Here is a 26,673-nt window from a genome sequence, read left to right on the forward strand (position 1 = left end):
CTATGTACAAGAATATAACTACTATAATACTGCCCCTATGTACAAGAATATAACTACTATAATACTGCTCCTATGTACAAGAATATAACTACTATAATACTGTCCTCTATGTACAAGAATATATCTACTATAATACTGCCCCTATGTACAAGAATATAACTAGTATAATACTGCTCCTATGTACAAGAATATAACTACTATAATACTGCTCCTATGTACAAGAATATAACTACTATAATACTGCCCCTATGTACAAGAATATAACTACTATAATACTGCCCCTATGTACAAGAATATAACTACTATAATACTGCTCCTATGTACAAGAATATAACTACTATAATACTGCTCCTATGTACAAGAATATAACTACTATAATACTGCCCCTATGTACAAGAATATAACTACTATAATACTGCCCCTATGTACAAGAATATTACTACTATAATACTGCCCCCTATGTACAAGAATATAACTACTATAATACTGCTCCTATGTACAGGAATATAACTACTATAATACTGCTCCTATGTACAAGAATATAACTACTATAATACTGCCTCTTATGTACAAGAATATAACTACTATAATACTGCTCCTATGTACAAGAATATAACTACTATAATACTGCCCCTATGTACAAGAATATAACTACTATAATACTGCCCCTATGTACAAGAATATAACTACTATAATACTGCCCCCTATGTACAAGAATATAACTACTATAATACTGCTCCTATGTACAGGAATATAACTACTATAATACTGCTCCTATGTACAAGAATATAACTACTATAATACTGCCTCTTATGTACAAGAATATAACTACTATAATACTGCTCCTATGTACAAGAATATAACTACTATAATACTGCCCCTATGTACAAGAATATAACTACTATAATACTGCCCCTATGTACAAGAATATAACTACTATAATACTGCTCCTATGTACAAGAATATAACTACTATAATACTGCTTCTATGTACAAGAATATAACTACTATAATACTGCTCCTATGTACAAGAATATAACTACTATAATACTGCTCCCTATGTACAGGAATATAACTACTATATTACTGCTCCTATGTACAAGAATATAACTACTATAATACTGCCCCTATGTACAAGAATATAACTACTATAATACTGCTCCTATGTACAAGAATATAACTATTATAATACTGATCCTTATGTACAAGAATATAACTACTATAATACTGCCTCTATGTACAAGAATATAACTACTATAATACTGCCCTATCCTTATGTACAAGAATATAGCTACTATAATACTGCCTCTATGTACAAGAATATAACTACTATAATACTGCCCCTATGTACAAGAATATAACTACTATAATACTGCCCCTATGTACAAGAATATAATTACTATAATACTGCTCCTATGTACAAGAATATAACTACTATAATACTGCTCCTATGTACAAGAATATAACTACAATAATACTGCCCCTATGTACAAGAATATCACTACTATAATACTGCGCCCTATGTACAAGAATATAACTACTATAATACTGCCCCCTATGTACAAGAATGTAAGTACTATAATACTGCCCCTATGTACAAGAATATAACTACTATAATACTGCCCCTATGTACAAGAATATAACTACTATAATACTGCTCCTATGTACAAGAATATAACTACAATAATACTGCCCCTATGTACAAGAATATCACTACTATAATACTGCGCCCTATGTACAAGAATATAACTACTATAATACTGCCCCTATGTACAAGAATATAACTACTATAATACTGCCCCTATGTACAATAATATAACTACTATAATACTGCCCCTATGTACAAGAATATAACTACTATAATACTGCCCCTATGTACAAGAATATCACTACTATAATACTGCGCCCTATGTACAAGAATATAACTACTATAATACTGCCCCTATGTACAAGAATATAACTACTATAATACTGCCCCTATGTACAAGAATATAACTACTATAATACTGCCCCTATGTACAAGAATATAACTACTATAATACTGCTCCTATGTACAAGAATATAACTACAATAATACTGCCCCTATGTACAAGAATATCACTGCTATAATACTGCTCCTTTGTACAAGAATATAGCTACTATAATACTGCCCCTATGTACAAGAATATAACTACTATAATACTGCCCCTATGCACAAGAATATAACTACTATAATACTGCTCCTATGTACAAGAATATAGCTACTATAATACTGCTCCTATGTACAAGAATATAACTACTATAATACTGCCCCTATGTACAAGAATATAACTACTATAATACTGCCCCCTATGTGCAAGAATATAGCTACTATAATACTGCCCCCTATGTACAAGAATATAGCTACTATAATACTGCCCCCTATGTACAAGAATATAACTACTATAATACTGCTCCTATGCACAAGAATATAACTACTATAATACTGCCCCTATGTACAAGAATATTACTACTATAATACTGCCCCCTATGTACAAGAATATAACTACTATAATACTGCTCCTATGTACAGGAATATAACTACTATAATACTGCTCCTATGTACAAGAATATAACTACTATAATACTGCCTCTTATGTACAAGAATATAACTACTATAATACTGCTCCTATGTACAAGAAAATAACTACTATAATACTGCCCCTATGTACAAGAATATAACTACTATAATACTGCCCCTATGTACAAGAATATAACTACTATAATACTGCCCCCTATGTACAAGAATATAACTACTATAATACTGCTCCTATGTACAGGAATATAACTACTATAATACTGCTCCTATGTACAAGAATATAACTACTATAATACTGCCTCTTATGTACAAGAATATAACTACTATAATACTGCTCCTATGTACAAGAATATAACTACTATAATACTGCCCCTATGTACAAGAATATAACTACTATAATACTGCCCCTATGTACAAGAATATAACTACTATAATACTGCTCCTATGTACAAGAATATAACTACTATAATACTGCTCCTATGTACAAGAATATAACTACTGTACTACTGCCCCCTATGTACAGGAATATAACTACTATAATACTGCTCCTATGTACAAGAATATAACTACTATAATACTGCTCCTATGTACAAGAATATAACTACTATAATACTGCCCCTATGTACAAGAATATAACTACTATAATACTGCTCCTATGTACAAGAATATAACTACTATAATACTGCTTCTATGTACAAGAATATAACTACTGTACTACTGCCCCCTATGTACAGGAATATAACTACTATAATACTGCTCCTATGTACAAGAATATAACTACTATAATACTGCTCCTATGTACAAGAATATAACTACTATAATACTGCTCCCCATGTACAGGAATATAACTACTATATTACTGCTCCTATGTACAAGAATATAACTACTATAATACTGCCCCTATGTACAAGAATATAACTACTATAATACTGCTCCTATGTACAAGAATATAACTATTATAATACTGATCCTTATGTACAAGAATATAACTACTATAATACTGCCTCTATGTACAAGAATATAACTACTATAATACTGCCCCTATGTACAAGAATATAACTACTATAATACTGCCCCTATGTACAAGAATATAATTACTATAATACTGCTCCTATGTACAAGAATATAACTACTATAATACTGCTCCTATGTACAAGAATATAACTACAATAATACTGCCCCTATGTACAAGAATATCACTACTATAATACTGCGCCCTATGTACAAGAATATAACTACTATAATACTGCCCCCTATGTACAAGAATGTAAGTACTATAATACTGCCCCTATGTACAAGAATATAACTACTATAATACTGCCCCTATGTACAAGAATATAACTACTATAATACTGCTCCTATGTACAAGAATATAACTACAATAATACTGCCCCTATGTACAAGAATATCACTACTATAATACTGCGCCCTATGTACAAGAATATAACTACTATAATACTGCCCCTATGTACAAGAATATAACTACTATAATACTGCCCCCTATGTACAAGAATATAACTACTATAATACTGCTCCTATGTACAGGAATATAACTACTATAATACTGCTCCTATGTACAAGAATATAACTACTATAATACTGCCTCTTATGTACAAGAATATAACTACTATAATACTGCTCCTATGTACAAGAATATAACTACTATAATACTGCCCCTATGTACAAGAATATAACTACTATAATACTGCCCCTATGTACAAGAATATAACTACTATAATACTGCTCCTATGTACAAGAATATAACTACTATAATACTGCTCCTATGTACAAGAATATAACTACTGTACTACTGCCCCCTATGTACAGGAATATAACTACTATAATACTGCTCCTATGTACAAGAATATAACTACTATAATACTGCTCCTATGTACAAGAATATAACTACTATAATACTGCCCCTATGTACAAGAATATAACTACTATAATACTGCTCCTATGTACAAGAATATAACTACTATAATACTGCTTCTATGTACAAGAATATAACTACTGTACTACTGCCCCCTATGTACAGGAATATAACTACTATAATACTGCTCCTATGTACAAGAATATAACTACTATAATACTGCTCCTATGTACAAGAATATAACTACTATAATACTGCTCCCCATGTACAGGAATATAACTACTATAATACTGCTCCTATGTACAAGAATATAACTATTATAATACTGATCCTTATGTACAAGAATATAACTACTATAATACTGCCTCTATGTACAAGAATATAACTACTATAATACTGCCCCTATGTACAAGAATATAACTACTATAATACTGCTCCTATGTACAAGAATATAATTACTATAATACTGCTCCTATGTACAAGAATATAACTACTATAATACTGCTCCTATGTACAAGAATATAACTACAATAATACTGCCCCTATGTACAAGAATATCACTACTATAATACTGCGCCCTATGTACAAGAATATAACTACTATAATACTGCCCCCTATGTACAAGAATGTAAGTACTATAATACTGCCCCTATGTACAAGAATATAACTACTATAATACTGCCCCTATGTACAAGAATATAACTACTATAATACTGCTCCTATGTACAAGAATATAACTACAATAATACTGCCCCTATGTACAAGAATATCACTACTATAATACTGCGCCCTATGTACAAGAATATAACTACTATAATACTGCCCCTATGTACAAGAATATAACTACTATAATACTGCCCCTATGTACAATAATATAACTACTATAATACTGCCCCTATGTACAAGAATATAACTACTATAATACTGCCCCTATGTACAAGAATATCACTACTATAATACTGCGCCCTATGTACAAGAATATAACTACTATAATACTGCCCCTATGTAGAAGAATATAACTACTATAATCCTGCCCCTATGTACAAGAATATAACTACTATAATACGGCCCCTATGTACAAGAATATAACTACTATAATACTGCTCCTATGTACAAGAATATAACTACAATAATACTGCCCCTATGTACAAGAATATCACTGCTATAATACTGACCCCTATGTACAAGAATATAACTACTATAATACTGCTCCTATGTACAAGAATATAACTACTATAATACTGCCCCTATGTACAAGAATATCACTACTATAATACTGCGCCCTATGTACAAGAATATAACTACTATAATACTGCCCCTATGTACAAGAATATAACTACTATAATACTGCCCCTATGTACAAGAATATAACTACTATAATACTGCCCCTATGTACAAGAATATAACTACTATAATACTGCCCCTATGTACAAGAATATAACTACTATAATACTGCTCCTATGTACAAGAATATAACTACTATAATACTGCCCCTATGTACAAGAATATAGCTACTATAATACTGCCCCTATGTACAAGAATATAACTACTATAATACTGCCCCTATGCACAAGAATATAACTACTATAATACTGCTCCTATGCACAAGAATATAGCTACTATAATACTGCTCCTATGTACAAGAATATAACTACTATAATACTGCCCCTATGTACAAGAATATAACTACTATAATACTGCCCCCTATGTGCAAGAATATAGCTACTATAATACTGCCCCCTATGTACAAGAATATAGCTACTATAATACTGCCCCCTATGTACAAGAATATAACTACTATAATACTGCTCCTATGCACAAGAATATAACTACTATAATACTGCCCCCTATGTACAAGAATATAACTACTATAATACTGCCCCTATGTACAAGAATATAACTACTATGATACTGCCCCCTATGTACAAGAATATAACTACTATAATACTGCTCCTATGTACAAGAATATAACTACTATACTACTGCCCCCTATGTACAAGAATATAACTACTATAATACTGCCCCTATGTACAAGAATATAACTACTATAAGACTGCTCCTATGTACAAGAATATAACTACTATAACACTGCTCCTATGTACAGGAATATAACTTCTATAATACTGCTCCTATGTACAAGAATATAACTACTATAATACTGCTCCTATGTACAAGAATATAACTACTATAATACTGCCCCCTATGTACAAGAATATAACTACTATAATACTGCCCCTATGTACAAGAATATAACTACTATAATACTGCCCCTATGTACAAGAATATAACTACTATAATACTGCCCCTATGTACAAGAATATAACTACTATAATACTGCTCCTATGTACAAGAATATAACTACTATAATACTGCTCCTATGTACAAGAATATAACTACTATACTACTGCCCCCTATGTACAAGAATATAACTACTATAATACTGCCCCTATGTACAAGAATATAACTACTATAATACTGCTCCTATGTACAAGAATATAACTACTATAATACTGCTCCTATGTACAGGAATATAACTTCTATAATACTGCTCCTATGTACAAGAATATAACTACTATAATACTGCTCCTATGTACAAGAATATAACTACTATAATACTGCTCCTATGTACAAGAATATAACTATTATAATACTGCTCCTATGTACAAGAATATAACTATTATAATACTGCCCCTATGTACAAGAATATAACTACTATAATACTGCCGCTATGTACAAGAATATAACTACTATAATACTGCTCCTATGTACATGAATATAACTACTATAATACTGTCCTCTATGTACAAGAATATATCTACTATAATACTGCCCCTATGTACAAGAATATAACTAGTATAATACTGCTCCTATGTACAAGAATATAACTAGTATAATACTGCTCCTATGTACAAGAATATAACTACTATAATACTGCCCCTATGTACAAGAATATAACTACTATAATACTGCCCCTATGTACAAAAATATAACTACTATAATACTGCTCCTATGTACAAGAATATAACTACTATAATACTGCTCCTATGTACAAGAATATAACTACTATAATACTGCCCCTATGTACAAGAATATAACTACTATAATACTGCTCCTATGTACAAGAATATAACTACTATAATACTGCCCCTATGTACAAGAATATAACTACTATAATACTGCTCCTATGTACAAGAATATAACTACTATAATACTGCCCCTATGTACAAGAAAATAACTGCTATAATACTGCTCCTATGTACAGGAATATAACTACTATAATACTGCTCCTATGTACAAGAATATAACTACTATAATACTGCCCCTATGTACAAGAATATAACTACTATAATACTGCTCCTATGTACAAGAATATAACTACTATAATACTGCCCCTATGTACAAGAATATAACTACTATAATACTGCCCCTATGTACAAAAATATAACTACTATAATACTGCTCCTATGTACAAGAATATAACTACTATAATACTGCTCCTATGTACAAGAATATAACTACTATAATACTGCCCCTATGTACAAGAATATAACTACTATAATACTGCTCCTATGTACAAGAATATAACTACTATAATACTGCCCCTATGTACAAGAATATAACTACTATAATACTGCTCCTATGTACAAGAATATAACTACTATAATACTGCCCCTATGTACAAGAATATAACTACTATAATACTGCTCCTATGTACAAGAATATAACTACTATAATACTGCCCCTATGTACAAGAATATAACTACTATAATACTGCTCCTATGTACAAGAATATAACTACTATAATACTGCTCCTATGTACAAGAATATAACTACTATAATACTGCCCCTATGTACAAGAATATAACTACTATAATACTGCTCCTATGTACAAGAATATAACTACTATAATACTGCCCCTATGTACAAGAATATAACTACTATAATACTGCCCCTATGTACAAAAATATAACTACTATAATACTGCTCCTATGTACAAGAATATAACTACTATAATACTGCTCCTATGTACAAGAATATAACTACTATAATACTGCCCCTATGTACAAGAATATAACTACTATAATACTGCTCCTATGTACAAGAATATAACTACTATAATACTGCCCCTATGTACAAGAATATAACTACTATAATACTGCTCCTATGTACAAGAATATAACTACTATAATACTGCCCCTATGTACAAGAATATAACTACTATAATACTGCTCCTATGTACAAGAATATAACTACTATAATACTGCTCCTATGTACAAGAATATAACTACTATAATACTGCTCCTATGTACAAGAATATAACTACTATAATACTGCTCCTATGTACAAGAATATAACTACTATAATACTGCTCCTATGTACAAGAATATAACTACTATAATACTGCTCCTATGTACAAGAATATAACTACTATAATACTGCCCCCTATGTACAAGAATATAACTACTATAATACTGCTCCTATGTACAGGAATATAACTACTATAATACTGCTCCTATGTACAGGAATATAACTACTATAATACTGCTCCTATGTACAAGAATATAACTACTATAATACTGCTCCTATGTACAAGAATATAACTACTATAATACTGCCTCTTATGTACAAGAATATAACTACTATAATACTGCCCCTATGTACAAGAATATAACTACTATAATACTGCCCCTATGTACAAGAATATAACTACTATAATACTGCTCCTATGTACAAGAATATAACTACTATAATACTGCTCCTATGTACAAGAATATAACTACTATAATACTGCTCCTATGTACAAGAATATAACTACTATAATACTGCCCCTATGTACAAGAATATAACTACTATAATACTGCCCCTATGTACAAGAATATAACTACTATAATACTGCTCCTATGTACAATAATATAACTACTATAATACTGCCCCTATGTACAAGAATATAACTACTATAATACTGCCCCTATGTACAAGAATATAACTACTATAATACTGCTCCTATGTACAAGAATATAACTACTATAATACTGCTCCTATGTACAAGAATATAACTACTATAATACTGCTCCTATGTACAAGAATATAACTACTATAATACTGCCCCTATGTACAAGAATATAACTACTATAATACTGCTCCTATGTACAAGAATATAACTACTATAATACTGCCCCTATGTACAAGAATATAACTACTATAATACTGTCCCCTATGTACAAGAATATAACTACTATAATACTGCTCCCTATGTACAAGAATATAACTACTATAATACTGCTCCCTATGTACAAGAATATAATTACTATAATACTGCCCCTATGTACAAGAATATAACTACTATAATACTGCCCCTATGTACAAGAATATAACTACTATAATACTGCCCCTATGTACAAGAATATAACTACTATAATACTGCTCCTATGTACAAGAATATAACTACTATAATACTGCTCCTATGTACAAGAATATAACTACTATAATACTGCCCCTATGTACAAGAATATAACTACTATAATACTGTCCCCTATGTACAAGAATATAACTACTATAATACTGCTCCCTATGTACAAGAATATAACTACTATAATACTGCTCCCTATGTACAAGAATATAATTACTATAATACTGCCCCTATGTACAAGAATATAACTACTATAATACTGCTCCCTATGTACAAGAATATAACTACTATAATACTGCTCCCTATGTACAAGAATATAATTACTATAATACTGCCCCTATGTACAAGAATATAACTACTATAATACTGCCCCTATGTACAAGAATATAACTACTATAATACTGCTCCTATGTACAAGAATATAACTACTATAATACTGCCCCTATGTACAAGAATATAACTACTATAATACTGCTCCTATGTACAAGAATATAACTACTATAATACTGCCCCTATGTACAAGAATATAACTACTATAATACTGCTCCTATGTACAGGAATATAACTACTATAATACTGCTCCTATGTACAAGAATATAACTACTATAATACTGCTCCTATGTACAAGAATATAACTACTATAATACTGCTCCTATGTACAAGAAAATAACTACTATAATACTGCGCCTATGTACAAGAATATAACCATTATAATACTGCTTGTAGCATCGGCGTCTCTGCCCCGTTCTAGGCAGAGACGCCGTCCCTCTCACCTCCCCGCTCCTGGCGCGGCGTCCTCCAGCGCTGCTCTCCCCGCTGCTTCCGGCACGCGCTCCTTCCCCGGCAGTGTGCTTAGGGCGCGCGCGCTCCCCCTCTCTTAAAGGGACCTCCGCGCGCGCCGTCCTAAGGAGTCCCCGGCCAATTGCCGGAGGACCTCCCATATAAAAGGCACCTCCTCCAAAATGGAGGTGCCCGAGCAATGTTGTAGCACTGTTCACTACTCTGCTTCAGCCCTCAGGTCCCGTTGCCAGTTTCCTGCCAGATACCTGACAGTCTGCTGTCTAATTCCTGCCTGATATCCTGCTACCTGCCTGCTAGCCTGAGGTCCGACGGTCTGCCTTCCAACTTCTGTCAGTCTGTCTAAGGACCAACTTGCCCGCTCACCTGGGAGCGCACATCTTCTACCTGCCTGCTTGCCTACCAGGAGGCTCTGCCGTCACGTGCTGTGACCACCCGCCTGTCCAGAGATTCCTGCCCGCTCACCTGGGAGCGCTCATCTGCTACCTGTCTGTTGGTCTTCCTGGAGGCTCCGCCGTCACATGCTGTGACCACCCGATTATCCAGAGACTCTCGCCTGCTCACCTGGGAGCTCACGTCTATCATCTGCCGCCACAGGTCGTACCAATCCTTTACCCAGAGACTGCCCCGGTCACTTGCCGTGACCTCCTGCCCGTTCATCCAGAGACTGTCCCGGTCACTTGCCGTGACCTCCTGCCCGTTTACCCAGAGACTGCCCCGGTCACTTGTCGTGACCTCCTGCCCGTTTACCCAGAGACTGCCCCGGTCACTTGCCGTGACCTCCTGCCCGTTTACCCACAGACTGTCCCGGTCACTTGCCGTGACCTCCTGCCCGTTTACCCAGAGACTGCCCCAGTCACTTGCCGTGACCTCCTGCCCGTTCATCCAGAGACTGCCCCGGTCACTTGCCGTGACCTCCTGCCCGTTCATCCAGAGACTGCCCCGGTCACTTGCCGTGACCTCCTGTCCGTTCATTCAGAGACTGTCCCAGTCACCTGCTGTGACTGCCTGCCCGTCCACCCTGGTCGCCACCCGCTCCCTTACAAGGACCGCCCCCTTGTATAGTAGCTCAGAGGTTCCGCCTCCCTGACCCGTTACAGTTTGCTCGGGCCATGGAACCCGGTGGCACCCAAGCTCCCTCGCTCTCAGACCTGTGTCATGAACTGTCCCATCAGAGGTCCCAACAGGAGTCCATCCTGGGTCACCTGCGGAATGTCAATTCTCGCCTGGACACTCTGACTGCTCTGCCTGCAACCACCGCCAGTGCCATGACTCGCAATCCGGCAGCTCCACTGCCCACTAATAACATGGTATCCTACCCCGGACCCCGGCTTTCTGCACCTCCTCGTTTCGGAGGCGACTCCGCCCAGGCTCGGGGCTTCATAAATCAGTGCACCCTGCACTTTGAACTCCTGTCTCACCAGTTTAAGTCTGACCGGGCCAAAATTGCCTTCATCATGTCCCATCTCACCGGAGAGGCCCTGGCCTGGCTAAATCCTCTATGGGAGAGAGGAGACCCCCTGGTGTCCGACTTGCCTGCCTTTCTCACGGCTTTCCGGAAAGTCTTCGACGAACCCGGACGGAAGACCTCATCCGCATCATCTCTGCTACGTCTCCGTCAGGGAAGTCTCACCGTGGGCCAACATGCCATACGGTTCCGTACCCTTGCCTCGGAGCTGGCCTGGTATAATGACGCTCTGGTTTCCGTCTTCTGGGAGGGTCTGTCCGGCCGTATTAAAGATGAACTTGCCGGTCGGGACATTCCTACCACTCTCGATGACCTAATAACTCTTGCCACCCGGATTGACCTGCGGTTCCAGGAGCGTGCCAAAGAGGTCACCCGTGAGAGGAGGTTTCCACGTCTAGCTCCTACTTTTCAGAAACCCGTCACTCCCTCCGTCTCTCCTGAGCCTATGCAGGTCGACCAGACCAAGATGGTCGGTTCTCGCCAAGAATCTCGCCGAGCCGAGGGAAGCTGTTTCTATTGTGGCAGTATGAAGCACTTCATCCGTTCCTGCCCGGAAAAGCCGGGAAACGCCAGTGTCTAGGACCACTCGGAGAGGTCGTCCTAGACAAAAGTAAGCCCTCTCCGTCTCTGACCTTACCGGTCTCTATTGCTTGGGGAGAAAACCGTCTCTTTGAACTCGCCCATCTGGATTCTGGAGCTGCTGGAAACCTCATCTCCCAGTCTCTGGTAGAGAGATACCATATTCCCACCAAGTCCCTGGCTGAACCATTGTCAGTCGCCTCCGTGGATGGAAGACTTCTCTCGGAGACCATCCTGCTCGTCACCGAACCCATAACCCTGCAGGTGGGAATGCTGCACTCTGAGGAGATCTCATTCCATGTGCTGTCCGGACTTTCTTACTCCCTGTTGCTAGGTCTACCTTGGCTCCAGACACATGAACCCGTATTGAACTGGCGGTCCGGTGAAGTACTCCGATGGGGTCCTGACTGCCATAGGACCTGCCTGGTCCCGGTCCGTCCACTTCGCCCTCAGCCTACTCCAGCTAACTTACCTGGTCTCCCGGCTCCCTACTGGCCCTATGCGGACGTCTTCGGTAAGAAGGAAGCTGAGACGTTGCCACCCCATAGGCCATACGATTGCCCGATCGACCTGGTACCTGGCACCACTCCTCCCCGTGGGCGTATCTACCCGTTGTCTGCAGCCGAGACCCGAGCCATGTCTGAGTACATTGAAGAGAATCTGGCTAGGGGATTTATCCGAAAATCTACCTCCCCGGCTGGAGCCGGATGCTTCTTTGTCAAAAAGAAAGACGGCTCGCTACGTCCCTGAATTGAATACAGAGGACTCAATCTCATCACGGTAAAAAACAAATATCCCCTGCCACTCATCTCCGAATTGTTTGACCGTCTCAAGGGCGCCAGGATCTTCTCCAAGCTGGATCTACGAGGAGCGTATAATCTGGTCCGTATCCGTCAAGGAGACGAGTGGAAGACGGCATTTAATACCTGGGACGGTCACTACGAGTACCTTGTGATGCCCTTCGGTCTCTGTAATGCTCCCGCGGTCTTTCAGGAACTAGTCAACGACATCTTCCGTGACCTCCTGTACTCCTGCGTAGTGGTATACCTGGACGATATCTTGGTCTTCTCTCCGGATCTCCCCACACACCGGAGGGATGTTCGTCAGGTCCTGCTTAGGCTTCGGCAGAACCACCTTTACGCCAAATACGAGAAGTGCCTCTTCGATCAGACCTCCCTTCCGTTCTTGGGCTATGTCATCTCCCAAACAGGTCTGCAAATGGATCCCGAGAAGCTCTCTTCCGTTCTAAAATGGCCTCGTCCTGAAGGTTTGAAGGCGATACAGCGATTCCTGGGCTTCGCTAATTATTACCGTCTTTTCATCCCACATTTCTCGTCTCAGACTGCTCCCATATCTGCACTTACCCGTAAGGGGGCTAACCCCAGGACATGGTCGCCTGAAGCCGAGGAGGCCTTCCTTTCCCTAAAGAAAGCCTTCGCCTCTGCTCCCGTCCTGCACCGTCCGGACTGTAATAAACAATTCTACCTGGAGGTGGATGCCTCCTCCTCCGGAGCCGGAGCGGTGCTCACCCAGAAGTCTTCTACCGGGAGAATGGTAACGTGCGGCTTCTTCTCCAAAATCTTCTCCTCGTCGGAGCGCAACTACTCCATTGGAGACCGGGAATTGCTAGCCATCAAATTGGCACTGGGAGAGTGGCGCTATCTGCTTGAAGGGGCTCTCTACCCGGTAATTATCTACACGGATCACAAAAACCTGGCATATCTCCAAAATGCCCAGAGACTCAATCCTCGCCAGGCCCGGTGGTCGTTGTTTTTTGCCCGCTTCGACTTCGTTCTTCATTTCCGTCCGGCGGACAAGAACGTCAAAGCTGATGACTTGTCCCAGTCCTTCCTGTCATCCAATCAAGAGGAGGAACCTACGCACATCATCGACTCCTCCAAGGTGATGAATGTGGCCCCCTTGGATCTGACTCGTCTTCCACCCGGTAAGACGTTCATAGCTGTGCCAGATCGGGAGAGGGTTCTTCGCTGGGGACATTCTTCTAAACTAGCTGGCCATGCTGGCCAAAAGAAGACCTTCCAACTTATTACCCGGCATTACTGGTGGCCTACCCTGCGTAAGGACGTGGTAGACTTCGTCGCGGCCTGTTCATCCTGTGCCCGTAACAAAGTTCCCCGACATCTACCTGCCGGCCATCTCCTGCCCCTTCCCGTACCTGCTGCTCCTTGGCAACACATCGCTATGGACTTTATCACCGACCTTCCAGTTTCTGCCGGTTGTACTGTCATTTGGGTTGTCGCTGACCGTTTTTCTAAGATGGCCCACTTCATTCCCCTGCCTGGTCTTCCGTCTGCACCCGAGCTGGCTAAAGACTTTATCCGCCACATCTTCCGTCTCCATGGTCTGCCCCTCCACATCGTGTCGGATCGTGGGGTTCAGTTCACCTCTCGCTTCTGGAGAGCCACATGTAAGCTGCTGGACATTACCCTGGATTTCTCCTCCGCTTACCACCCTCAGTCCAATGGTCAAGTGGAGCGGATCAATCAGATCTTGTCCAGCTACCTCCGGCACTTCGTTGATGCTCACCACTCGGACTGGGTGGATCTCCTACCATGGGCCGAGTTCTCTTATAACAACCATGAGAGCGAGTCCTCTTCCAAATCCCCGTTCTTTATAGTCGGTGGCCAACATCCCCGGATTCCACTTCCTGTCTCCGTTTCTGTGGACAACCCTGGTGCGGAGTCTCTTGTCAGTGAATTTTCTACTATTTGGGAGAGTACCAGGTCCGCTCTTCTTCTCTCCTCTGAGCGGATGAAGAGATATGCTGATAAGAGACGTCTGGATCCGCCCCAATTTCGTCCGGGAGACAAGGTTTGGCTCTCATCCAAACATGTGCGGCTCAAAGTACCCTCCTACAAGTTGGGTCCTCGATTCATCGGCCCCTTCGAAGTCCTCAGGCAAATTAACCCTGTGGCCTACAAATTAAAACTCCCGGCCACCCTACGGATCCCCAACTCCTTCCACGTATCTCTCCTCAAACCCGTTGTCTTTAACTTTTTTTCCAAAAATCCAGGTGCCCCTCCTGCTCCGGTTTCCGCTGATGACATCTTTGAGGTAGAGAGTATTCTGGCCTCCAAGAGGGTAAGAGGAAAAACCTTTTTTCTGGTAGATTGGAAGGGGTTTGGTCCTGAGGAGAGAACTTGGGAACCCAGGGAGAACATCAATGCCCCGCTTCTCCTTGAGAAATTTCTTTCTGGCCAAAAAAAGAGGGGGCCTAAAGGGGGGGGTACTGTAGCATCGGCGTCTCTGCCCCGTTCTAGGCAGAGACGCCGTCCCTCTCACCTCCCCGCTCCTGGCGCGGCGTCCTCCAGCGCTGCTCTCCCCGCTGCTTCCGGCACGCGCTCCTTCCCCGGCAGTGTGCTTAGGGCGCGCGCGCGCTCCCCCTCTCTTAAAGGGACCGCGCGCGCGCCGTCCTAAGGAGTCCCCGGCCAATTGCCGGAGGACCTCCCATATAAAAGGCACCTCCTCCAAAATGGAGGTGCCCGAGCAATGTTGTAGCACTGTTCACTACTCTGCTTCAGCCCTCAGGTCCCGTTGCCAGTTTCCTGCCAGATACCTGCCAGTCTGCTGTCTAATTCCTGCCTGATATCCTGCTACCTGCCTGCTAGCCTGAGGTCCGACGGTCTGCCTTCCAACTTCTGTCAGTCTGTCTAAGGACCAGCTTGCCCGCTCACCTGGGAGCGCACATCTTCTACCTGCCTGCTAGCCTACCAGGAGGCTCTGCCGTCACGTGCTGTGACCACCCGCCTGTCCAGAGATTCCTGCCCGCTCACCTGGGAGCGCTCATCTGCTACCTGTCTGTTGGTCTTCCTGGAGGCTCCGCCGTCACATGCTGTGACCACCCGATTATCCAGAGACTCTCGCCTGCTCACCTGGGAGCTCACGTCTATCATCAGCCGCCACAGGTCGTACCAACCCTTTACCCAGAGACTGCCCCGGTCACTTGCCGTGACCTCCTGCCCGTTCATCCAGAGACTGCCCCGGTCACTTGCCGTGACCTCCTGCCCGTTCATCCAGAGACTGCCCCGGTCACTTGCCGTGACCTCCTGCCCGTTCATCCAGAGACTGCCCCGGTCACTTGCCGTGACCTCCTGTCCGTTCATTCAGAGACTGTCCCAGTCACCTGCTGTGACTGCCTGCCCGTCCACCCTGGTCGCCACCCGCTCCCTTACAAGGACCGCCCCCTTGTATAGTAGCTCAGAGGTTCCGCCTCCCTGACCCGTTACACTGCTCCTTATGTACAAGAATATAACTACTATAATACTGCCCCTATGTACAAGAATATAACTACTATAATACTGCCCCTATGTACAAGAATATAACTACTATAATACTGCTCCTATGTACAAGAATATAACTACTATAATACTGCTCCTATGTACAAGAATATAACTACTATAATACTGCTCCTATGTACAAGAATATAACTACTATAATACTGCTCCTATGTACAAGAATATAACTACTATAATACTGCTCCTATGTACAAGAATATAACTACTATAATACTGCTCCTATGTACAAGAATATAACTACTATAATACTGCTCCTATGTACAAGAATATAACTACTATAATACTGCTCCTATGTACAAGAATATAACTACTATAATACTGCTCCTATGTACAAGAATATAACTTCTATAATACTGCTCCTATGTACAAGAATATAACTACTATAATACTGCTTCTATGTACAGGAATATAACTTCTATAATACTGATCCTATGTACAAGAATATAACTACTATAATACTGCCCCTATGTACAAGAATATAACTACTATAATACTACCCCTATGTACAAGAATATAACTACTATAATACTGCCCCCTATGTACAAGAATATAACTACTATAACACTGCCCCTATGTACAAGAATATAACTACTATAATACTGCCCCCTATGTACAAGAATATAACTACTATAATACTGCTCCTATGTACAAGAATATAACTACTATAATACTGCCCCCTATGTACAAGAATATAACTACTATAATACTGCTCCTATGTACAAGAATATAACTACTATAATACTGCCCCCTATGTACAAGAATATAACTACTATAATACTGCCCCCTATGTACAAGAATATAACTACTATAATACTGCTCCCTATGTACAAGAATATAACTACTATAATACTGCTCCCTATGTACAAGAATATAACTACTATAATACTGCCCCTATGTACAAGAATATAACTACTATAATACTGCTCCTATGTACAAGAATATAACTACTATAATACTGCCCCCTATGTACAAGAATATAACTACTATAATACTGCCCCCTATGTACAAGAATATAACTACTATAATACTGCCCCCTATGTACAAGAATATAACTACTATAATACTGCCCCCTATGTACAAGAATATAACTACTATAATACTGCTCCTATGTACAAGAATATAACTACTATAATACTGCTCCTATGTACAAGAATATAACTACTATAATACTGCTCCTAGTTACATTCTTGTATGTACTATTATTTTGTCCTCATATTACACCATTGTGTACATTATACATATTCTTATAATCGTCTCTTACAATATTTCTTGGGTAATCTGCTGTTTTCTTTAGACATAAAATGAATAATATTCTGAATTATAATTAATGGAAAATATGTTTCTGTCTCTGACAGAATGTGATCAGCGTGGTGCCAGTTATTCACATTTTCTATCTTATCCTTTAGTTACTTTCTTCATGATGTTGGGAAAGGAGCACAAGTCCGTCAGGTTCACACGATGGGACCTTCTTGCTGTGTTGATTCAGAGGAAACAAAACCAGAACCATGTGAGTTATCGGCTATTTTATCCTCTCAGGAGGGAACCTTCATCCTTCTCCTCATAGTCAGCAGTTAGATGGATATCGGTCACCCGAAAAAATGACATCCTATACCAATAACTAAAAAGCAAGATTATTGCCAGAAAAGAGACCAAACCCATTCATTCTGATGCCATTGATATTCTGTTACACCGCCATTCAGAGCTGAAACATTATTGCCATAAAGTGTTTAAAAAACAGTGCAGGATTCAGATTGCTTTACTATGTCCTAGTGATGCTGCACAAATTACTCAGATAAAAAAAACACTGCCATATAGTGCCAACATAACTCTACCTTGAATAATGGTACCATATCGTGCTCTTTTTTTATTGAGCCAAAGAATTTGTGTAATACCGCTCTGAATATAATGTGTTGTACTCCGGTAATAATGATGAATAATAATGTGTTAAAATAGGCCATATAGTATCCATATCTCAGTGCTATAAAGTACCTGTATAATACCGCCACGGTATGTAGAAAAATCAGCACTATACGTTGTCCAAATAAGCAGTTAATTAACACTTTATTCCTTTTGTCACTGATTAGCGAAGTCCAGAAAATGGATGAAAAGGGTCAAGGCCCATTGGTGCTTCTAATGATTGTGCATTCTGGCCATGAAGTGCTGACGTGTGGGACTATATCTGGTCCTGGAAAGGAAGGTTCTAAAACTATTTTTAAAAAAATCCTTCATCAGTCCCAATTTTGCTTCTTTTTCCCAATAAATGGCCTTGACGGGGGCATGCAATTAAACTTCCAAATGGGCAACTTTTTATGGTTTTGCGAGTGATTTTGGAAAGAATGCTGCCCAGGATACAATGTATCTCCCAGAGATTATACATTGTAGGTTCTGCGATGGGTCCTGAGCACTATTTTGGAATGTCTTAGGGTCTCAGCTCTTGGACCCCATCCAGTGTTTCCACTCAATGTCAGAGCAGAAGTTTTACTCTAAAAATGACTTCGGAAAAGTTTTATCTGATCAGAATTAACACGTTTTCTTCAGCGTAGTTTATACATTTACCAGAAGAATCTATCGTCACAAAAGTCCAAATTTGTCAGTCAAACAACAGATAAATCTCCCTCGTCTCCACCAGGAGAGGCAATCTGAATTCTGCCTGACAAATGATGTTTATAGTAAGAGCCTGGTAGTCCGTCACATCCCCATCCCGGCTCCCCCCTGTTCCTGCCCTTGAAATTAGTGAGCGCAGCCCCAGCCACAGATTAAATGTGCATCAGTAATAATTTGCAGCTGAATTATTATATCCACTTCCCTCAGGAAATATAATTAATGATTTACTAAACATTGATTTCAGACGACTTCCTCTCTCTATGACAAATGGACCCTCTTGTAATTTTATTTCGGAAGACAAACTTTTCTTTTTTTTTTCTGCAGAACAAATCAAATGAAGCATCTGATTAATGGAGAGGAGGTCTGCAATAAACATCTCCGTCCTGGTTATTATGTATCTGACATCTCCAAGAAGCAAATCTGGATTGTGGAGAAGAGAGCCGTGGATCATGCAGCAGGATCATTAGTCAAGTGGCATCTTCTGGGTAAGTTGTCGCATGGGTCGTGCAATGCACCAGATGCTATCAGCCAGACAGGATCTGATGTGTTTCTTGCAGGCATTACGGGTAACAGATGGGAGTTCGGTGCAGCGTGTGCTGATGTGTAATTGATTATGTGTTACATCTGTCCTGGACTCTTTACACAATGTTGTTTGGTTTGTGGAGATGTCCATTTCTTAGATGAATTATCCCAGTTATGGTTAGAATCAATGTGTAAGAAACATAGTTCTCTAGACCAAGTGGGGGATAGAGGGCAGAGACCCCCTTATCAAGGACAGATTATGGGCCCCTCAGCTCTCCACTAGCTCATCGTAAAATGTCTTCATATCTGTCCCATTGCAAAATTAATGGTAAGCTACTAAATTAATTACCACTTAAAATGAACAGTGAGAACTTGTTTTAGGGTAGCAATGGCCCTTTTCTACTGGGCCGCTGTGTTGGGGGCGCATATTGTATATTCTCTCCTTTTCTGAAAAATCCCTAGAACTTCTGTTGATACACTCTAATACAGTATTTACAGGGTTATGTTACATATGGTAATGGGGGGCGCTGTTGGTCCCCATTACTGTTCCAAAAATCTCTTTTAGTGTTAAAATCTGCACATTTTGCTCTATAGCAGGAGTTATGGCGTTAGTTATTCATAATCTAGAAGATTAATAATTAAAACTTCTTGGCCACAGATCCTCTAAGGGGATAGAGGGGAACGATTTTCTTCACCTGGATTGTCACTCACCGCAGTGCTGTTCTCAATATATACTGTAATCCAGAGTTTTTTTAAACTTTTGAAAACACATTATTAACCTGAGTTATGTAACCTTCTGTGCTGATATATTACAGGAATAATGGTAAATGCATCCTCTCCCTTCATCTGAACGTTCATGGGATTGGGGGAGCTGCAGTGGCCCATGGCGGTTCCCATCAGAGTGCAGAGAATCTGAACTCTTTATAATAACCATACATGAATAAACCATGGCGCTCATCCCCGGATTGTATATGGTTAATAGCAGATTTACCTCCCTCAAATGAAAGCTCTCACACAATTGCTTCCAACCGTTTCCATGTCATTAAGCAGGGAGTCACTATTTAGTTAGGAGCGGAGCTCAGAATCTGTAAGTCTAATGAATAAATTAAGGTTAAAAAAGGTCAATCAGACGCCATGTTTATCAAACATTATGCAAATGAGGCTAATATGGGTCTGATGGTAAATGGAAGCTAATGGGGACGATATGATACAGAAGAATTAAGTGACTTTCCTGATTTTGCTGGTGATGTGCAGGGCTATCGCCTCCTGCTCTGTACAGAACAATACTCGCATTCTCTGCATGTTCTTTCCGGTATCTGGAGATTTTACTAAGCAATGGTCATCGTTTGCTTTTCACCTATTTGCTCGCCTCATTAATTGTTTTACTGCGGATAAGAGGAGTTTGTGATGGATCAATGGTCCTAATCTTCCCCGGATTACCTCCATCACAGTGACGGCACCTCTACACGTCTTCTGGGATCTGAGGAGTCAGGAGTTACTCTATTATGTCAAACAGTTAGAAAATTAAGAGATTTCACAGGAACACAATATTTGAGGCTTTTCTAGTTCTTACAGTTGTGAAAAAAATAGTTCTTTACTCTTCATCATTATTGAGCGGTTGTCACTATTTAATTGTTGCAAATTTCATCCATTTCTGGGTCTGGTCCAGAATCAAGTCCAGCACAAGTTAGTGGTACAAAATTAACGTTAGCGGCCCCGTGGAGCATTGGGTGCAGACCCTGGACACCGACCCATGGACCAGTCAGGAAAATAGACTCCAAAAGAAAGTGCAAAATAGTGGGGGAACTTTATTAACTCCTCTCAATGCAACATTCTGGCTCAAGAAAGCGCTGAAACATTGCAGTGAGATGGGTCTATAAAGTAACCCCACTTTTTGTACTTTTTTTGGAGCGCTGCCTACATTTTATCCATTATAATTGTCAGTAGTAGAAACAGGGTCTATCTAATCCCTGGCGGTCAGTGTTATATACAGGGTCTATCTAGTCCCTGGCGGTCAGTGTTATATACAGGGTCTATCTAGTCCCTGGCGGTCAGTGTTATATACAGGGTCTATCTAGTCCCTGGCGGTCAGTGTTATATACAGGGTCTATCTAATCCCTGGCGGTCAGTGTTATATACAAGGTCTATCTAGTCACTGGCGGTCAGTGTTATATACAGGGTCTATCTAGTCCCTGTTGATCAGTGTTATATACAGGGTCTATTTGGTGCCTGATGGTCAGTGGTATATACAGGGTCTAGTTAGTCCCTGGTGGTCAGTGGTATATACATGGTCTAGTTAGTCCCTGGTGGTCAGTGGTATATACAAGGTCTTATTAGTCTCTGGTGGTCAGTGGTATATACAAGGTCTAGTTAGTCCCTGGTGGTCAGTGGTATATACAAGGTCTAGTTAGTCCCTGGTGGTCAGTGGTATATACAAGGTCTAGTTAGTCCCTGGTGGTCAGTGGTATATACAAGGTCTAGTTAGTCCCTGGTAGTCAGTGGTATATACAGGGTCTAGTTAGTCCTTGATGGTCAGTGGTATATACAGGGTCTATCTAGTCCTTGGTGGTCAGTGGTATATACAGGGTCTAGCTAGTCCTTGGTGGTCAGTGGTATATACAGGGTCTAGTTAGTCCTTGATGGTCAGTGGTATATACACGGTCTAGCTAGTCCCTGGTGGTCAGTGGTATATACAGGGTCTAGCTAGTCCTTGATGGTCAGTTGTATATATAGGGTCTATCTAGTCCTTGGTGGTCAGTGGTATATACAGGGTCTAGCTACTCCCTGGTGGTCAGTGGTATATACAGGGTCTAGCTAGTCCTTGATGGTCAGTGGTATATACAGGGTCTGTCTAGTCCTTGGTGGTCAGTGGTATATACAGGGTCTAGCTAGTCCTTGGTGATCAGTGGTATATACAGGGTCTATCTAGTCCCTGGTGGTTCAGAGGTATATACAGGGTCTAGCTAGTCCTTGATGGTCAGTGGTATATACAGGGTCTATCTAGTCCTTGGTGGTCAGTGGTATATACAGGGTCTAGCTAGTCCTTGGTGGTCAGTGGTATATACAGGGTCTATCTAGTCCTTGGTGGTCAGTGGTATATACAGGGTCTAGCTACTCCCTGGTGGTTCAGAGGTATATACAGGGTCTATCTAGTCCTTGGTGGTCAGTGGTATATACAGGGTCTAGCCAGTCCCTGGTGGTTCAGAGGTATATACAGGGTCTAGCTAGTCCTTGATGGTCAGTTGCATATATAGGGTCTATCTAGTCCTTGGTGGTCAGTGGTATATACAAGGTCTAGCTAGTCCCTGGTGGTCAGTGGTATACACAGGGTCTAGCTAGTCCCTGGTGGTTCAGAGATATATACAAGGTCTAGCTAGTCCTTGATGGTCAGTGGTATATACAGGGTCTATCTAGTCCTTGATGGTCAGTGTTATATACAGGGTCTAGCTAGTCCTTGATGGTCAGTGGTATATATAGGGTCTATCTAGTCCTTGGTGGTCAGTGGTATATACAGGGTCTAGCTAGTCCCTGGTGGTCAGTGGTATATACAGGGTCTAGTTAGTCCTTGATGGTCAGTTGTATATATAGGGTCTATTTAGTCCTTGGTGGTCAGTGGTATATACAGGGTCTAGCTAGGTTGGTGGTCAGTGGTATATACAGGGTCTATCTAGTCCCTGGTGGTCAGTGGTATATACAGGGTCTAGCTAGTCCTTGATCGTCAGTTGTATATATAGGGTCTATCTAGTTCTTGGTGGTCAATGGTATATACAGGGTCTAGCTAGTCCTTGGTGGTTCAGAGGTATATACAGGGTCTAGCTAGTCCTTGATGGTCAGTGGTATATACAGGGTCTAGCTAGTCCTTGATGGTCAGTGGTATATATAGGGTCTATCTAGTCCTTGGTGGTCAGTGGTATATACAGGGTCTAGCTAGTCCCTGGTGGTCAGTGGTATATACAGGGTCGAGCTAGTCCTTGGTGGTCAGTGGTATATACAGGGTCTAGTTAGTCCCTGGTAGTCAGTGGTATATACAGGGTCTAGTTAGTCCTTGATGGTCAGGGGTATATACAGGGTATATCTAGTCCTTGGTGGTCAGTGGTATATACAGGGTCTAGTTAGTCCTTGATGGTCAGTGGTATATACACGGTCTAGCTAGTCCCTGGTGGTCAGTGGTATATACAGGGTCTAGCTAGTCCTTGATGGTCAGTTGTATATATAGGGTCTATCTAGTCCTTGGTGGTCAGTGGTATATACAGGGTCTAGCTACTCCCTGGTGGTCAGTGGTATATACAGGGTCTAGCTAGTCCTTGATGGTCAGTGGTATATACAGGGTCTATCTAGTCCTTGGTGGTCAGTGGTATATACAGGGTCTAGCTAGTCCTTGGTGATCAGTGGTATATACAGGGTCTATCTAGTCCCTGGTGGTTCAGAGGTATATACAGGGTCTATCTAGTCCTTGATGGTCAGTGGTATATACAGGGTCTATCTAGTCCTTGGTGGTCAGTGGTATATACAGGGTCTAGCTAGTCCTTGGTGGTCAGTGGTATATACAGGGTCTAGCTAGTCCCTGGTGGTCAGTGGTATACACAGGGTCTAGCTAGTCCCTGGTGGTTCAGAGATATATACAAGGTCTAGCTAGTCCTTGATGGTCAGTGGTATATACAGGGTCTATCTAGTCCTTGATGGTCAGTGTTATACACAGGGTCTAGCTAGTCCTTGATGGTCAGTGGTATATATAGGGTCTATCTAGTCCTTGGTGGTCAGTGGTATATACAGGGTCTAGCTAGTCCCTGGTGGTCAGTGGTATATACAGGGTCTAGTTAGTCCTTGATGGTCAGTTGTATATATAGGGTCTATCTAGTCCTTGGTGGTCAGTGGTATATACAGGGTCTAGCTAGTCCTTGGTGGTCAGTGGTATATACAGGGTCTAGCTAGTCCTTGGTGGTCAGTGGTATATACAGGGTCTATCTAGTCCCTGGTGGTCAGTGGTATATACAGGGTCTAGCTAGTCCTTGATGGTCAGTTGTATATATAGGGTCTATCTAGTTCTTGGTGGTCAGTGGTATATACAGGGTCTAGCTAGTCCTTGGTGGTTCAGAGGTATATACAGGGTCTAGCTAGTCCTTGATGGTCAGTGGTATATACAGGGTCTAGCTAGTCCTTGATGGTCAGTGGTATATACAGGGTCTATCTAGTTCTTGGTGGTCAGTGGTATATACATGGTCTATCTAGTCCTTGGTGGTCAGTGGTATATACAGGGTCTAGCTAGTCCCTGGTGGTCAGTGGTATATACAGGGTCTAGCTAGTCCTTGGTGGTCAGTGGTATATACAGGGTCTAGCTAGACCTTGGTGGTCAGTGGTATATACAGGGTCTAGCTAGTCCTTGATGGTCAGTGCTATATACAGGGTCTAGCTTGTCCCTGGTGGTTCAGAGGTACATACAGGGTCTAGCTAGTCCCTGGTGGTCAGTGGTATATATAGGGTCTATCTAGACTTGGTGGTCAGTGGTATATACAGGGTCTAGCTAGTCCTTGGTGGTCAGTGGTATATACAGGGTCTAGTTAGTCCTTGATGGTCAGTGGTATATACACGGTCTAGCTAGTCCCTGGTGGTCAGTGGTATATACAGGGTCTAGCTAGTCCTTGATGGTCAGTTGTATATATAGGGTCTATCTAGTCCTTGGTGGTCAGTGGTATATACAGGGTCTAGCTACTCCCTGGTGGTCAGTGGTATATACAGGGTCTAGCTAGTCCTTGATGGTCAGTGGTATATACAGGGTCTATCTAGTCCTTGGTGGTCAGTGGTATATACAGGGTCTAGCTAGTCCTTGGTGATCAGTGGTATATACAGGGTCTATCTAGTCCCTGGTGGTTCAGAGGTATATACAGGGTCTAGCTAGTCCTTGATGGTCAGTGGTATATACAGGGTCTATCTAGTCCTTGGTGGTCAGTGGTATATACAGGGTCTAGCTAGTCCTTGGTGGTCAGTGGTATATACAGGGTCTATCTAGTCCTTGGTGGTCAGTGGCATATACAGGGTCTAGCTAGTCCCTGGTGGTTCAGAGGTATATACAGGGTCTAGCTAGTCCTTGATGGTCAGTTGCATATATAGGGTCTATCTAGTCCTTGGTGGTCAGTGGTATATACAGGGTCTAGCTATTCCCTGGTGGTCAGTGGTATACACAGGGTCTAGCTAGTCCCTGGTGGTTCAGAGATATATACAAGGTCTAGCTAGTCCTTGATGGTCAGTGGTATATACAGGGTCTATCTAGTCCTTGATGGTCAGTGTTATATACAGGGTCTAGCTAGTCCTTGATGGTCAGTGGTATATATAGGGTCTATCTAGTCCTTGGTGGTCAGTGGTATATACAGGGTCTAGCTAGTCCCTGGTGGTCAGTGGTATATACAGGGTCTAGTTAGTCCTTGATGGTCAGTTGTATATATAGGGTCTATCTAGTCCTTGGTGGTCAGTGCTATATACAGGGTCTAGCTTGTCCCTGGTGGTTCAGAGGTACATACAGGGTCTAGCTAGTCCCTGGTGGTCAGTGGTA

Source organism: Phyllobates terribilis, unplaced genomic scaffold, assembly GCF_046119375.1.
Source record: "Phyllobates terribilis strain yellow unplaced genomic scaffold, ASM4611937v1 Scaffold_7__3_contigs__length_470593459, whole genome shotgun sequence".
Taxonomy (NCBI): domain Eukaryota; kingdom Metazoa; phylum Chordata; class Amphibia; order Anura; family Dendrobatidae; genus Phyllobates; species Phyllobates terribilis.